Source organism: Cottoperca gobio, unplaced genomic scaffold, assembly GCF_900634415.1.
Source record: "Cottoperca gobio unplaced genomic scaffold, fCotGob3.1 fCotGob3_296arrow_ctg1, whole genome shotgun sequence".
Taxonomy (NCBI): Eukaryota; Metazoa; Chordata; class Actinopteri; order Perciformes; family Bovichtidae; genus Cottoperca; species Cottoperca gobio.
The window spans coordinates 135,337-149,364 of record NW_021166905.1 but is presented as its reverse complement, the minus strand read 5'-3'; positions in this window follow the sequence as shown (position 1 = coordinate 149,364).

Below are 14,028 nucleotides of genomic sequence, written 5' to 3'. Positions count from 1 at the left end.
GTATGAAATTTATCAGACACTTAAATTCACATGGTGGCTCTTCATAACCCATTGTGATGAACGCTCAACTTTAATTCTTATTATTGGTCGTCATGAGGCAGACAGATGGATAGATACATGTTTCATTGAAGGACTTGATTATTTGATTAAGTTGTTTTGTCACTTTTGAATTTGATTGGACTACCTTGTAGTTTGTTAAATATGTTGAAGTTTGAGTTCATTTGCTAGGGGCTGTCCGTTGTTCCACTCTTTGTTTGCCAGAGAGCCCTAAGCAATCACCTTAAGAAAAGAGGGAGACTTGATGGATATATACAGAGGTGGCCACCCAAATAAAGTATCATTGGTCCCAGATGACCTTATTCTTTATATTTTAGGACCTGGCACATCTATCCCTAAAGCCCTGGGTAATATATATATATATATATATATATATATATATATATTTATTATATTAAGAAACGCCTATCATTTGGTTAGGATAAGAGAGGGGGATGAGTGGAAAACAGGATTCAATACACCCAGTGACCACTATGAGTATCGAGTAATGCCTTTTGGACTATGCAATGCTCCAGCAGTGTTCCAGGCCTTTATAAATGAGGTTCTGAGGGAATTCCTGAATGTATTCGTATTTGTGTACCTTGATGACATTTAGATTTTTTCCCCAGAATTTCCAGACAGGCATCTTACCTAACATATACATACATAAATATATACATACACATATATATACATACATATATATATATATACATACACATATATCCATCCATCCATCCATCGTCTACCGCTTATCCGGAAGTAAGGAACCCCAATCTTCCCCTCGCCGGGCCACATCCTCCAGCTCCGACTGGGGGATCCTGAGGCGTTCCAAGGCCAGTGAGGAGATATAATCTCTCCACCGAGTCCTGGGTCTTCCCCGGGTTCTCCTCCCAGCTGGACGTGCCTGGAACACCTCCCTAGGGAGGCGCCCAGGTGGCATCCTTACTAGATGCCCGAACCACCTCAACTGGCTCCTTTCAGCGTAAAGGAGCAGCGGCTCTACTCCGAGTCTCTCACGGATGGCTGAGCTTCTCACCCTATCTCTAGGGGAGACGCCAGCCACCCGTCTGAGAAAACGCATTTCGGCCGCTTGTACCCGTGATCTCGTTCTTTCGGTCATGACCATAGGTGAGGGTAGGAACAAAGATCGACCGGTATATTGAGAGCTTTGCCTTCTGGCTCAGCTCTCTTTTCGTCACAACGGTGCCTGTAGTAGTAGTACCGCCCCCCGCTGCTCCGATTCTCCGGCCAATCTCTCGCTCCATCGTCCCCTCACTCGCGAACAAGACCCCGAGGTACTTGAACTCCTTCACTTGGGGTAAAGGCTCATTCCCTACTCGGAGTAGGCAGTCCACCGGTTTCCTGCTGAGAGCCATGGCCTCAGATTTTGAGGTGCTGATCCTCATCCCAACCGCTTCACACTCGGCTGCGAACCGATCCAGTGACTGTTGAAGGTCACAGACCGATGATGCCATAAGGAGCATCCTTATGTTCGAACATGGTGATTGTTATGGCCATTCCATGACTAGCACAGAAGTCCAACAACAAACAACCGTTTGGGTTTAGATCAGGGAGGCCCTTCCACTCCAGGTGTCTCCATCGTTTCCCACGTGTGCGTTGAAGTCTCCCAACAAGACTACGGAGTCCCCTACTGGAGCCACCTGCAGGGCTCCATTCAGGAACATAATAAATCCAAAATTCTGCCGATAGCTTCAGGTTGGTAAAGGCTTTTATGTGGTGTTCTGGACGGCATGGAGCACCAACGTGTGTATTGTTTTTGTCGTTTAAGTTGGAGGGATTGTTATCTGCACATTTATATATGAACAGCTTCCTACACAATGCTAAAAATACACTGTCATTTTATGGCCTAAGCATTGTAATGTACAGTTAGGTCCATAAATATTTGGACATTGACACAATTTTCATAATCTTGGCTCTGTACACGACCACAATGGACTTGAAATTAAACAATCAACATGTGCTTTAAGTGCAGACTTCCAGCTTTAATTTGAGGGTATTTACATCCAGATCAGATGAACGGTGGAGGAACTACAACACATTGTATACGTGGTGTCCCCTTTTTAAGGGACCAAAAGTAATTGGACAATTGTCTGCTCAGCTGTTCCATGGCCAGGTGTGTGTTGTAGTTCATTTACAAGGAGCAGATAAAAGGTCTAGAGTTCTTTTCAAGTGTGGTATTTGCTTTTGGAATGTGTTGAGGTCAACTCTCAATATGAAGTCTAAAGAGCTGTCACTATCAGTGAAGCAGGACATCATTAGGCTGAACCATCAAAACAAACCCAACAGAGAAATAACAAACATTAGGTGTGGCCAAATCAGCTGTTTGGTACATTCGTAAAAAGAAAGAACGCACTGGTGAGCTCAGCAACACCAAAACATCTTGAAGACCACGGAAGACAACTGTGGTGGATGACAGAAGAATTCTTCTCCTGGTGAAGAAACAGCCCTTCACAACAGTTCAGATCAAGAACTCTCTCCAGGAGGTCCAGTGGGTGTATCTGTGTCAAAGTGAACAATGAAGAGAAGACTTCACCAGAGTAAATACAGAGGGTTCACCACACCATGTCAACCATTGGTGAGCCTCAACAACAGGAAGTCCAGATTAGAGTTTGCTAAAACGCATCTAAAAAAGCCTGTAAAGTTCTGGAACATCATCCTGTGGACAGATGAGACAAAGATCAACTTGTACCAGAATGATGGGAAGAGAAGAGTATGGAGAAGGGAAGGAACTGCTCATGATCCAAAGCACACCACCTCATCAGTGAAGCATGGTGGTGGTCGTGTTATGGCGTGGGCATGTATGGCTGCCAATGGAACTGGTTCTTGTATTTATTGATGATGTGACTGCTGATGAACTCTGAAGTGTTCGGGCGATATTATCTGCTCATATTCAGCCAAATGCTTCAGAACTCATTGGACGGCGCTTCACAGTGCAGATGGACAATGACCCAAAGCGTACTGCGAAAGCAACCAAAGAGTTGTTTAAGGCAAAGAAGTGGAATGTTCTGCAATGGCCAAGTCAATCACCTGACCTGAATCCAAGTGAGCATTTCACTTGCTGAGGACAGAACTGAAGGGAAACTGCCCAAGAACAAGCAGGAAGTGAAGACAGCTGCAGTGGAGGCCTGGCAGAGCATCACCAGGGACCGAACCCAGCGTCTGCTGATGTCTCTGGGTTCCAGACTTCAGGCTGTCGTTGACTGCAAAGGATTCTCAACCAAATATTAAAAGTGACAATTTGATTTATGATTATTAAATTAAAGCTGGAAGTCTGCACTTAAAGCACATGTTGATTGTTTAATTTCAAGTCCATGGTGGACGTGTACAGAGCCAACATGATGAACATTGTGTCAATGTCCAAATATTTATGGACCTAACTGTATACATTCAATCTCATTTACTTTATTCATTATTATAATGATTATATTATTAAACAGGTGAGTTTTCATTCTGCGACAGACGGTGTGCAGACTGTCTGCTGACATTAATGGGGAGGTCGTTCCACCATTTTGGAGCCAGGATAGCAAACAGGCGGGTTTTGTTTGAGGGGTCTCGCTCACAGTGAACCGATTGGCCGATGCAGAACAAAGTGAACGCGCTGGGGTGTATGGTTCGACCATGGCCTGGATGTAGGAAGGGGCTGATCCATTCACAGCACGGTGGACCAGCACCAGAGTCTGGAAGCAGATTCGGCAGGAGGGGACGTGTCCTCCTGATGTTGTACAGAGTGTGTCTACAGGAGGGGACGTGTCCTCCTGATGTTGTACAGAGTGTCTCTGCAGTAGGAGACGTGTCCTCCTGATGTTGTACAGAGTGTCTACAGGAGGGGATGTGTCCTCCTGATGTTGTACAGAGTGTGTCTACAGGAGGGGACGTGTCCTCCTGGTGTTGTACAGAGTGTCTACAGAAGGGGACGTGTCCTCCTGTTGTTGTACAGAGTGTGTCTACAGGAGGGGACGTGTCCTCCTGATGTTGTACAGAGTGTGTCTACAGGAGGGGACGTGTCCTCCTGATGTTGTACAGAGTGTGTCTACAGGAGGGGACGTGTCCTCCTGATGTTGTACAGAGTGTCTCTGTAGGAGGGTACGTGTCCTCCTGGTGTTGTACAGAGTGTCTCTGTAGGAGGGTACGTGTATTGCTGATGTTGTACCGAGTGTCTACAGGAGGGGACGTGTCCTCCTGATGTTGTACAGAATTTCTCCAGGAGGGTACGTGTCCTCCTGATGTTGTACAGAGTGTGTCTTCAGGAGGGGACGTGTCCTCCTGATGTTGTACAGAGTGTGTCTACAAGAGGGAACGTGTCCTCCTGATGTTGTGCAGAGTGTCTCTGTAGGAGGGGACATTTCCTCCTGTTGTTGTACAGAGTCTGTCTTCAGGAGGGGACGTGTCCTCCTGATGTTGTAATGAGTGTGTCTGCAGGAGGGGACGTGTCCTCCTGATGTTGTATAGTGTGTCTACAGGAGAGGACGTATCCTCCTGATGTTGTATAGTGTGTCTTCAGGAGGGGATGTGTCCTCCTGATGTTGTACAGAGTGTGTCTACAAGAGGGAACGTGTCCTCCTGATGTTGTACAGAGTGTGTCTACAGGAGGGGACGTGTCCTCCTGATGTTGTACAGAGTGTCTACAAGAGGGGACGTGTCCTCCTGATGTTGTACAGAGTGTCTGCAGGAGGGGACGTGTCCTCCTGATGTTGTACAGAGTGTGTCTTCAGGAGGGGACGAGTCCTCCTGATGTTGTACAGAGTGTGTCTTCAGGAGGGGATGTGTCCTCCTGATGTTGTACAGAGTGTGTCTACAGGAGGGGACGTGTCCTCCTGATGTTGTATAGTGTGTCTACAGGAGGGGACGTATCCTCCTGATGTTGTATAGTGTGTCTTCAGGAGGGGATGTGTCCTCCTGATGTTGTACAGAGTGTGTCTACAAGAGGGAACGTGTCCTCCTGATGTTGTACAGAGTGTGTCTACAGGAGGGGACGTGTCCTCCTGGTGTTGTACAGAGTGTCTCTGTAGGAGGGTACGTGGATTGCTGATGTTGTACCGAGTGTCTCTGTAGGAGGGGACGTGTATTGCTGATGTTGTACCGAGTGTCTACAGGAGGGGACGTGTCCTCCTGATGTTGTACAGAGTGTCTCTGCAGGAGGGTACGTGTCCTCCTGATGTTGTACAGAGTGTCTTTGCAGGAGGAGACGTGTCCTCCTGATGTTGTACAGAGTGTGTCTACAGGAGGGGACGTGTCCTCCTGGTGTTGTACAGAGTGTCTCTGTAGGAGGGTACGTGTATTGCTGATGTTGTACCGAGTGTCTCTGTAGGAGGGGACGTGTCCTCCTGATGTTGTACAGAGTGTCTCTGCAGGAGGAGACGTGTCCTCCTGATGTTGTACAGAGTGTGTCTACAGGAGGGGACATGTCCTCCTGATGTTGAACAGAGTGTGTCTTCAGGAGGGGATGTGTCCTTCTGATGTTGTGCAGAGTGTCTCTGTAGAAGGGGACATTTCCTCCTGATGTTGTACCGAGTGTCTACAGGAGGGGATGTGTCCTCCTGTTGTTGTACAGAGTCTGTCTTCAGGAGGGGACGTGTCCTCCTGATGTTGTAATGAGTGTGTCTGCAGGAGGGGACGTGTCCTCCTGAAGTTGTACAGAGTGTGTCTGCAGGAGGGGACGTGTCCTCCTGTTGTTGTACAGAGTGTGTCTTCAGGAGGGGACGTGTCCTCCTGATGTTGTACAGAGTGTGTCTACAAGAGGGAACGTGTCCTCCTGATGTTATACAGAGTGTGTCTACAGGAGGGGACGTGTCCTCCTGATGTTGTACAGAGTGTCTACAAGAGGGGACGTGTCCTCCTGATGTTATACAGAGTGTGTCTACAGGAGGGGACGTGTCCTCCTGATGTTGTACAGAGTGTCTACAAGAGGGGACGTGTCCTCCTGATGTTGTACAGAGTGTCTGCAGGAGGGGACGTGTCCTCCTGATGTTGTACAGAGTGTGTCTTCAGGAGGGGACGAGTCCTCCTGATGTTGTACAGAGTGTGTCTTCAGGAGGGGATGTGTCCTCCTGATGTTGTACAGAGTGTGTCTACAGGAGGGGACGTGTCCTCCTGATATTGTATAGTGTGTCTACAGGAGGGGACGTATCCTCCTGATGTTGTATAGTGTGTCTTCAGGAGGGGATGTGTCCTCCTGATGTTGTACAGAGTGTGTCTACAAGAGGGAACGTGTCCTCCTGATGTTGTACAGAGTGTCTCTGCAGGAGGAGACGTGTCCTCCTGATGTTGTACAGAGTGTGTCTACAGGAGGGGACATGTCCTCCTGATGTTGAACAGAGTGTGTCTTCAGGAGGGGATGTGTCCTTCTGATGTTGTGCAGAGTCTGTCTTCAGGAGGGGACGTGTCCTCCTGATGTTGTAATGAGTGTGTCTGCAGGAGGGGACGTGTCCTCCTGATGTTGTACAGAGTGTGTCTTCAGGAGGGGACGTGTCCTCCTGTTGTTGTACAGAGTGTGTCTTCAGGAGGGGACGTGTCCTCCTGATGTTGTCCAGAGTGTGTCTACAAGAGGGAACGTGTCCTCCTGATGTTATACAGAGTGTGTCTACAGGAGGGGACGTGTCCTCCTGATGTTGTACCGAGTGTGTCTACAGGAGGGGACGTGTCCTCCTGATGTTGTACAGAGTGTCTACAAGAGGGGACGTGTCCTCCTGATGTTGTACAGAGTGTCTGCAGGAGGGGACGTGTCCTCCTGATGTTGTACAGAGTGTGTCTTCAAGAGGGGACGAGTCCTCCTGATGTTGTACAGAGTGTGTCTTCAGGAGGGGATGTGTCCTCCTGATGTTGTACAGAGTGTGTCTACAGGAGGGGACGTGTCCTCCTGATGTTGTATAGTGTGTCTACAGGAGGGGACGTATCCTCCTGATGTTGTATAGTGTGTCTTCAGGAGGGGATGTGTCCTCCTGATGTTGTACAGAGTGTGTCTACAAGAGGGAACGTGTCCTCCTGATGTTGTACAGAGTGTGTCTACAGGAGGGGACGTGTCCTCCTGGTGTTGTACAGAGTGTCTCTGTAGGAGGGTACGTGTATTGCTGATGTTGTACCGAGTGTCTCTGTAGGAGGGGACGTGTATTGCTGATGTTGTACCGAGTGTCTCTGTAGGAGGGGACGTGTATTGCTGATGTTGTACCGAGTGTCTCTGTAGGAGGGGACGTGTCCTCCTGATGTTGTACAGAGTGTCTCTGCAGGAGGACACGTCTCCTCCTGCAGAGACACTCTGTACAACATCAGGAGGAGACGTGTCCTCCTGATGTTGTACAGAGTGTCTCTGCAGGAGGAGACGTGTCCTCCTGATGTTGTACAGAGTGTGTCTACAGGAGGGGACGTGTCCTCCTGGTGTTGTACAGAGTGTCTCTGTAGGAGGGTACGTGTATTGCTGATGTTGTACCGAGTGTCTCTGTAGGAGGAGACGTGTCCTCCTGATGTTGTACAGAGTGTGTCTACAGGAGGGGACGTGTCCTCCTGATGTTGTACAGAGTGTCTCTGCAGGAGGAGGCGTGTCCTCCTGATGTTGTACAGAGTGTGTCTACAGGAGGGGACATGTCCTCCTGATGTTGAACAGAGTGTGTCTTCAGGAGGGGATGTGTCCTTCTGATGTTGTGCAGAGTGTCTCTGTAGAAGGGGACATTTCCTCCTGATGTTGTACCGAGTGTCTACAGGAGGGGATGTGTCCTCCTGTTGTTGTACAGAGTCTGTCTTCAGGAGGGGACGTGTCCTCCTGATGTTGTAATGAGTGTGTCTACAGGAGGGGACGTGTCCTCCTGATGTAGTACAGAGTGTGTCTTCAGGAGGGGATGTGTCCTCCTGATGTTGTACAGAGTGTGTCTACAGGAGGGGACGTGTCCTCCTGATGTTGTACAGAGTGTGTCTGCAGGAGGGGACGTGTCCTCCTGATGTTGTAATGAGTGTGTCTACAGGAGGGGACATGTCCTCCTGATGTTGTACAGAGTGTGTCTGCAGGAGGGGACGTGTCCTCCTGATGTTGTACAGAATTTCTCCAGGAGGGTACGTGTCCTCCTGATGTTGTACAGAGTGTCTCTGCAGGAGGGTACGTGTCCTCCTGATGTTGTACAGAGTGTCTCTGCAGGAGGAGACGTGTCCTCCTGATGTTGTACAGAGTGTGTCTACAGGAGGGGACGTGTCCTCCTGGTGTTGTACAGAGTGTCTCTGTAGGAGGGTACGTGTATTGCTGATGTTGTACCGAGTGTCTCTGTAGGAGGAGACGTGTCCTCCTGATGTTGTACAGAGTGTGTCTACAGGAGGGGACATGTCCTCCTGATGTTGTACAGAATTTCTCCAGGAGGGTACGTGTCCTCCTGATGTTGTACAGAGTGTCTCTGCAGGAGGGTACGTGTCCTCCTGATGTTGTACAGAGTGTCTCTGCAGGAGGAGACGTGTCCTCCTGATGTTGTACAGAGTGTGTCTACAGGAGGGTACGTGTCCTCCTGGTGTTGTACAGAGTGTCTCTGTAGGAGGGTACGTGTATTGCTGATGTTGTACCGAGTGTCTCTGTAGGAGGAGACGTGTCCTCCTGATGTTGTACAGAGTGTGTCTACAGGAGGGGACATGTCCTCCTGATGTTGTGCAGAGTGTGTCTACAGGAGGGGACATGTCCTCCTGATGTTGAACAGAGTGTGTCTTCAGGAGGGGATGTGTCCTTCTGATGTTGTGCAGAGTGTCTCTGTAGAAGGGGACATTTCCTCCTGATGTTGTACCGAGTGTGTCTTCAGGAGGGGATGTGTCCTTCTGATGTTGTGCAGAGTGTCTCTGTAGAAGGGGACATTTCCTCCTGATGTTGTACCGAGTGTCTACAGGAGGGGATGTGTCCTCCTGATGTTGTAATGAGTGTGTCTACAGGAGGGGACGTGTCCTCCTGATGTAGTACAGAGTGTGTCTTCAGGAGGGGATGTGTCCTCCTGATGTTGTACAGAGTGTGTCTACAGGAGGGGACGTGTCCTCCTGATGTTGTACAGAGTGTGTCTGCAGGAGGGGACGTGTCCTCCTGATGTTGTAATGAGTGTGTCTACAGGAAGGGGACATGTCCTCCTGATGTTGTACAGAGTGTGTCTGCAGGAGGGGACGTGTCCTCCTGATGTTGTACAGAATTTCTCCAGGAGGGTACGTGTCCTCCTGATGTTGTACAGAGTGTCTCTGCAGGAGGGTACGTGTCCTCCTGATGTTGTACAGAGTGTCTCTGCAGGAGGAGACGTGTCCTCCTGATGTTGTACAGAGTGTGTCTACAGGAGGGGACATGTCCTCCTGATGTTGTACAGAATTTCTCCAGGAGGGTACGTGTCCTCCTGATGTTGTACAGAGTGTCTCTGCAGGAGGACACGTCTCCTCCTGCAGAGACACTCTGTACAACATCAGGAGGAGACGTGTCCTCCTGATGTTGTACAGAGTGTCTCTGCAGGAGGAGACGTGTCCTCCTGATGTTGTACAGAGTGTGTCTACAGGAGGGGACGTGTCCTCCTGGTGTTGTACAGAGTGTCTCTGTAGGAGGGTACGTGTATTGCTGATGTTGTACCGAGTGTCTCTGTAGGAGGAGACGTGTCCTCCTGATGTTGTACAGAGTGTGTCTACAGGAGGGGACGTGTCCTCCTGATGTTGTACAGAGTGTCTCTGCAGGAGGAGACGTGTCCTCCTGATGTTGTACAGAGTGTGTCTACAGGAGGGGACATGTCCTCCTGATGTTGAACAGAGTGTGTCTTCAGGAGGGGATGTGTCCTTCTGATGTTGTGCAGAGTGTCTCTGTAGAAGGGGACATTTCCTCCTGATGTTGTACCGAGTGTCTACAGGAGGGGATGTGTCCTCCTGTTGTTGTACAGAGTCTGTCTTCAGGAGGGGACGTGTCCTCCTGATGTTGTAATGAGTGTGTCTACAGGAGGGGACGTGTCCTCCTGATGTAGTACAGAGTGTGTCTTCAGGAGGGGATGTGTCCTCCTGATGTTGTACAGAGTGTGTCTACAGGAGGGGACGTGTCCTCCTGATGTTGTACAGAGTGTGTCTGCAGGAGGGGACGTGTCCTCCTGATGTTGTAATGAGTGTGTCTACAGGAGGGGACATGTCCTCCTGATGTTGTACAGAGTGTGTCTGCAGGAGGGGACGTGTCCTCCTGATGTTGTACAGAATTTCTCCAGGAGGGTACGTGTCCTCCTGATGTTGTACAGAGTGTCTCTGCAGGAGGGTACGTGTCCTCCTGATGTTGTACAGAGTGTCTCTGCAGGAGGAGACGTGTCCTCCTGATGTTGTACAGAGTGTGTCTACAGGAGGGGACGTGTCCTCCTGGTGTTGTACAGAGTGTCTCTGTAGGAGGGTACGTGTATTGCTGATGTTGTACCGAGTGTCTCTGTAGGAGGAGACGTGTCCTCCTGATGTTGTACAGAGTGTGTCTACAGGAGGGGACATGTCCTCCTGATGTTGTACAGAATTTCTCCAGGAGGGTACGTGTCCTCCTGATGTTGTACAGAGTGTCTCTGCAGGAGGGTACGTGTCCTCCTGATGTTGTACAGAGTGTCTCTGCAGGAGGAGACGTGTCCTCCTGATGTTGTACAGAGTGTGTCTACAGGAGGGTACGTGTCCTCCTGGTGTTGTACAGAGTGTCTCTGTAGGAGGGTACGTGTATTGCTGATGTTGTACCGAGTGTCTCTGTAGGAGGAGACGTGTCCTCCTGATGTTGTACAGAGTGTGTCTACAGGAGGGGACATGTCCTCCTGATGTTGTGCAGAGTGTGTCTACAGGAGGGGACATGTCCTCCTGATGTTGAACAGAGTGTGTCTTCAGGAGGGGATGTGTCCTTCTGATGTTGTGCAGAGTGTCTCTGTAGAAGGGGACATTTCCTCCTGATGTTGTACCGAGTGTGTCTTCAGGAGGGGATGTGTCCTTCTGATGTTGTGCAGAGTGTCTCTGTAGAAGGGGACATTTCCTCCTGATGTTGTACCGAGTGTCTACAGGAGGGGATGTGTCCTCCTGATGTTGTAATGAGTGTGTCTACAGGAGGGGACGTGTCCTCCTGATGTAGTACAGAGTGTGTCTTCAGGAGGGGATGTGTCCTCCTGATGTTGTACAGAGTGTGTCTACAGGAGGGGACGTGTCCTCCTGATGTTGTACAGAGTGTGTCTGCAGGAGGGGACGTGTCCTCCTGATGTTGTAATGAGTGTGTCTACAGGAAGGGGACATGTCCTCCTGATGTTGTACAGAGTGTGTCTGCAGGAGGGGACGTGTCCTCCTGATGTTGTACAGAATTTCTCCAGGAGGGTACGTGTCCTCCTGATGTTGTACAGAGTGTCTCTGCAGGAGGGTACGTGTCCTCCTGATGTTGTACAGAGTGTCTCTGCAGGAGGAGACGTGTCCTCCTGATGTTGTACAGAGTGTGTCTACAGGAGGGGACGTGTCCTCCTGGTGTTGTACAGAGTGTCTCTGTAGGAGGGTACGTGTATTGCTGATGTTGTACCGAGTGTCTCTGTAGGAGGAGACGTGTCCTCCTGATGTTGTACAGAGTGTGTCTACAGGAGGGGACATGTCCTCCTGATGTTGTACAGAATTTCTCCAGGAGGGTACGTGTCCTCCTGATGTTGTACAGAGTGTCTCTGCAGGAGGGTACGTGTCCTCCTGATGTTGTACAGAGTGTCTCTGCAGGAGGAGACGTGTCCTCCTGATGTTGTACAGAGTGTGTCTACAGGAGGGTACGTGTCCTCCTGGTGTTGTACAGAGTGTCTCTGTAGGAGGGTACGTGTATTGCTGATGTTGTACCGAGTGTCTCTGTAGGAGGAGACGTGTCCTCCTGATGTTGTACAGAGTGTGTCTACAGGAGGGGACATGTCCTCCTGATGTTGAACAGAGTGTGTCTTCAGGAGGGGATGTGTCCTTCTGATGTTGTGCAGAGTGTCTCTGTAGAAGGGGACATTTCCTCCTGATGTTGTACCGAGTGTGTCTTCAGGAGGGGATGTGTCCTTCTGATGTTGTGCAGAGTGTCTCTGTAGAAGGGGACATTTCCTCCTGATGTTGTACCGAGTGTCTACAGGAGGGGATGTGTCCTCCTGTTGTTGTACAGAGTCTGTCTTCAGGAGGGGACGTGTCCTCCTGATGTTGTAATGAGTGTGTCTACAGGAGGGGACGTGTCCTCCTGAAGTTGTACAGAGTGTGTCTGCAGGAGGGGACGTGTCCTCCTGTTGTTGTACAGAGTGTGTCTTCAGGAGGGGACGTGTCCTCCTGATGTTGTATAGTGTGTCTACAGGAGAGGACGTATCCTCCTGATGTTGTATAGTGTGTCTTCAGGAGGGGATGTGTCCTCCTGATGTTGTACAGAGTGTGTCTACAAGAGGGAACGTGTCCTCCTGATGTTGTACAGAGTGTGTCTACAGGAGGGGACGTGTCCTCCTGATGTTGTACAGAGTGTCTACAAGAGGGGACGTGTCCTCCTGATGTTGTACAGAGTGTCTGCAGGAGGGGACGTGTCCTCCTGATGTTGTACAGAGTGTGTCTTCAGGAGGGGACGAGTCCTCCTGATGTTGTACAGAGTGTGTCTTCAGGAGGGGATGTGTCCTCCTGATGTTGTACAGAGTGTGTCTACAGGAGGGGACGTGTCCTCCTGATGTTGTATAGTGTGTCTACAGGAGGGGACGTATCCTCCTGATGTTGTATAGTGTGTCTTCAGGAGGGGATGTGTCCTCCTGATGTTGTACAGAGTGTGTCTACAAGAGGGAACGTGTCCTCCTGATGTTGTACAGAGTGTGTCTACAGGAGGGGACGTGTCCTCCTGGTGTTGTACAGAGTGTCTCTGTAGGAGGGTACGTGTATTGCTGATGTTGTACCGAGTGTCTCTGTAGGAGGAGACGTGTCCTCCTGATGTTGTACAGAGTGTGTCTACAGGAGGGGACATGTCCTCCTGATGTTGTACAGAATTTCTCCAGGAGGGTACGTGTCCTCCTGATGTTGTACAGAGTGTCTCTGCAGGAGGACACGTCTCCTCCTGCAGAGACACTCTGTACAACATCAGGAGGAGACGTGTCCTCCTGATGTTGTACAGAGTGTCTCTGCAGGAGGAGACGTGTCCTCCTGATGTTGTACAGAGTGTGTCTACAGGAGGGGACGTGTCCTCCTGGTGTTGTACAGAGTGTCTCTGTAGGAGGGTACGTGTATTGCTGATGTTGTACCGAGTGTCTCTGTAGGAGGAGACGTGTCCTCCTGATGTTGTACAGAGTGTGTCTACAGGAGGGGACGTGTCCTCCTGATGTTGTACAGAGTGTCTCTGCAGGAGGAGACGTGTCCTCCTGATGTTGTACAGAGTGTGTCTACAGGAGGGGACATGTCCTCCTGATGTTGAACAGAGTGTGTCTTCAGGAGGGGATGTGTCCTTCTGATGTTGTGCAGAGTGTCTCTGTAGAAGGGGACATTTCCTCCTGATGTTGTACCGAGTGTCTACAGGAGGGGATGTGTCCTCCTGTTGTTGTACAGAGTCTGTCTTCAGGAGGGGACGTGTCCTCCTGATGTTGTAATGAGTGTGTCTACAGGAGGGGACGTGTCCTCCTGATGTTGTACAGAGTGTGTCTACAGGAGGGGACGTGTCCTCCTGATGTTGTACAGAGTGTGTCTGCAGGAGGGGACGTGTCCTCCTGATGTTGTAATGAGTGTGTCTACAGGAGGGGACATGTCCTCCTGATGTTGTACAGAGTGTGTCTGCAGGAGGGGACGTGTCCTCCTGATGTTGTACAGAATTTCTCCAGGAGGGTACGTGTCCTCCTGATGTTGTACAGAGTGTCTCTGCAGGAGGGTACGTGTCCTCCTGATGTTGTACAGAGTGTCTCTGCAGGAGGAGACGTGTCCTCCTGATGTTGTACAGAGTGTGTCTACAGGAGGGGACGTGTCCTCCTGGTGTTGTACAGAGTGTCTCTGTAGGAGGGTACGTGTATTGCTGATGTTGTACCGAGTGTC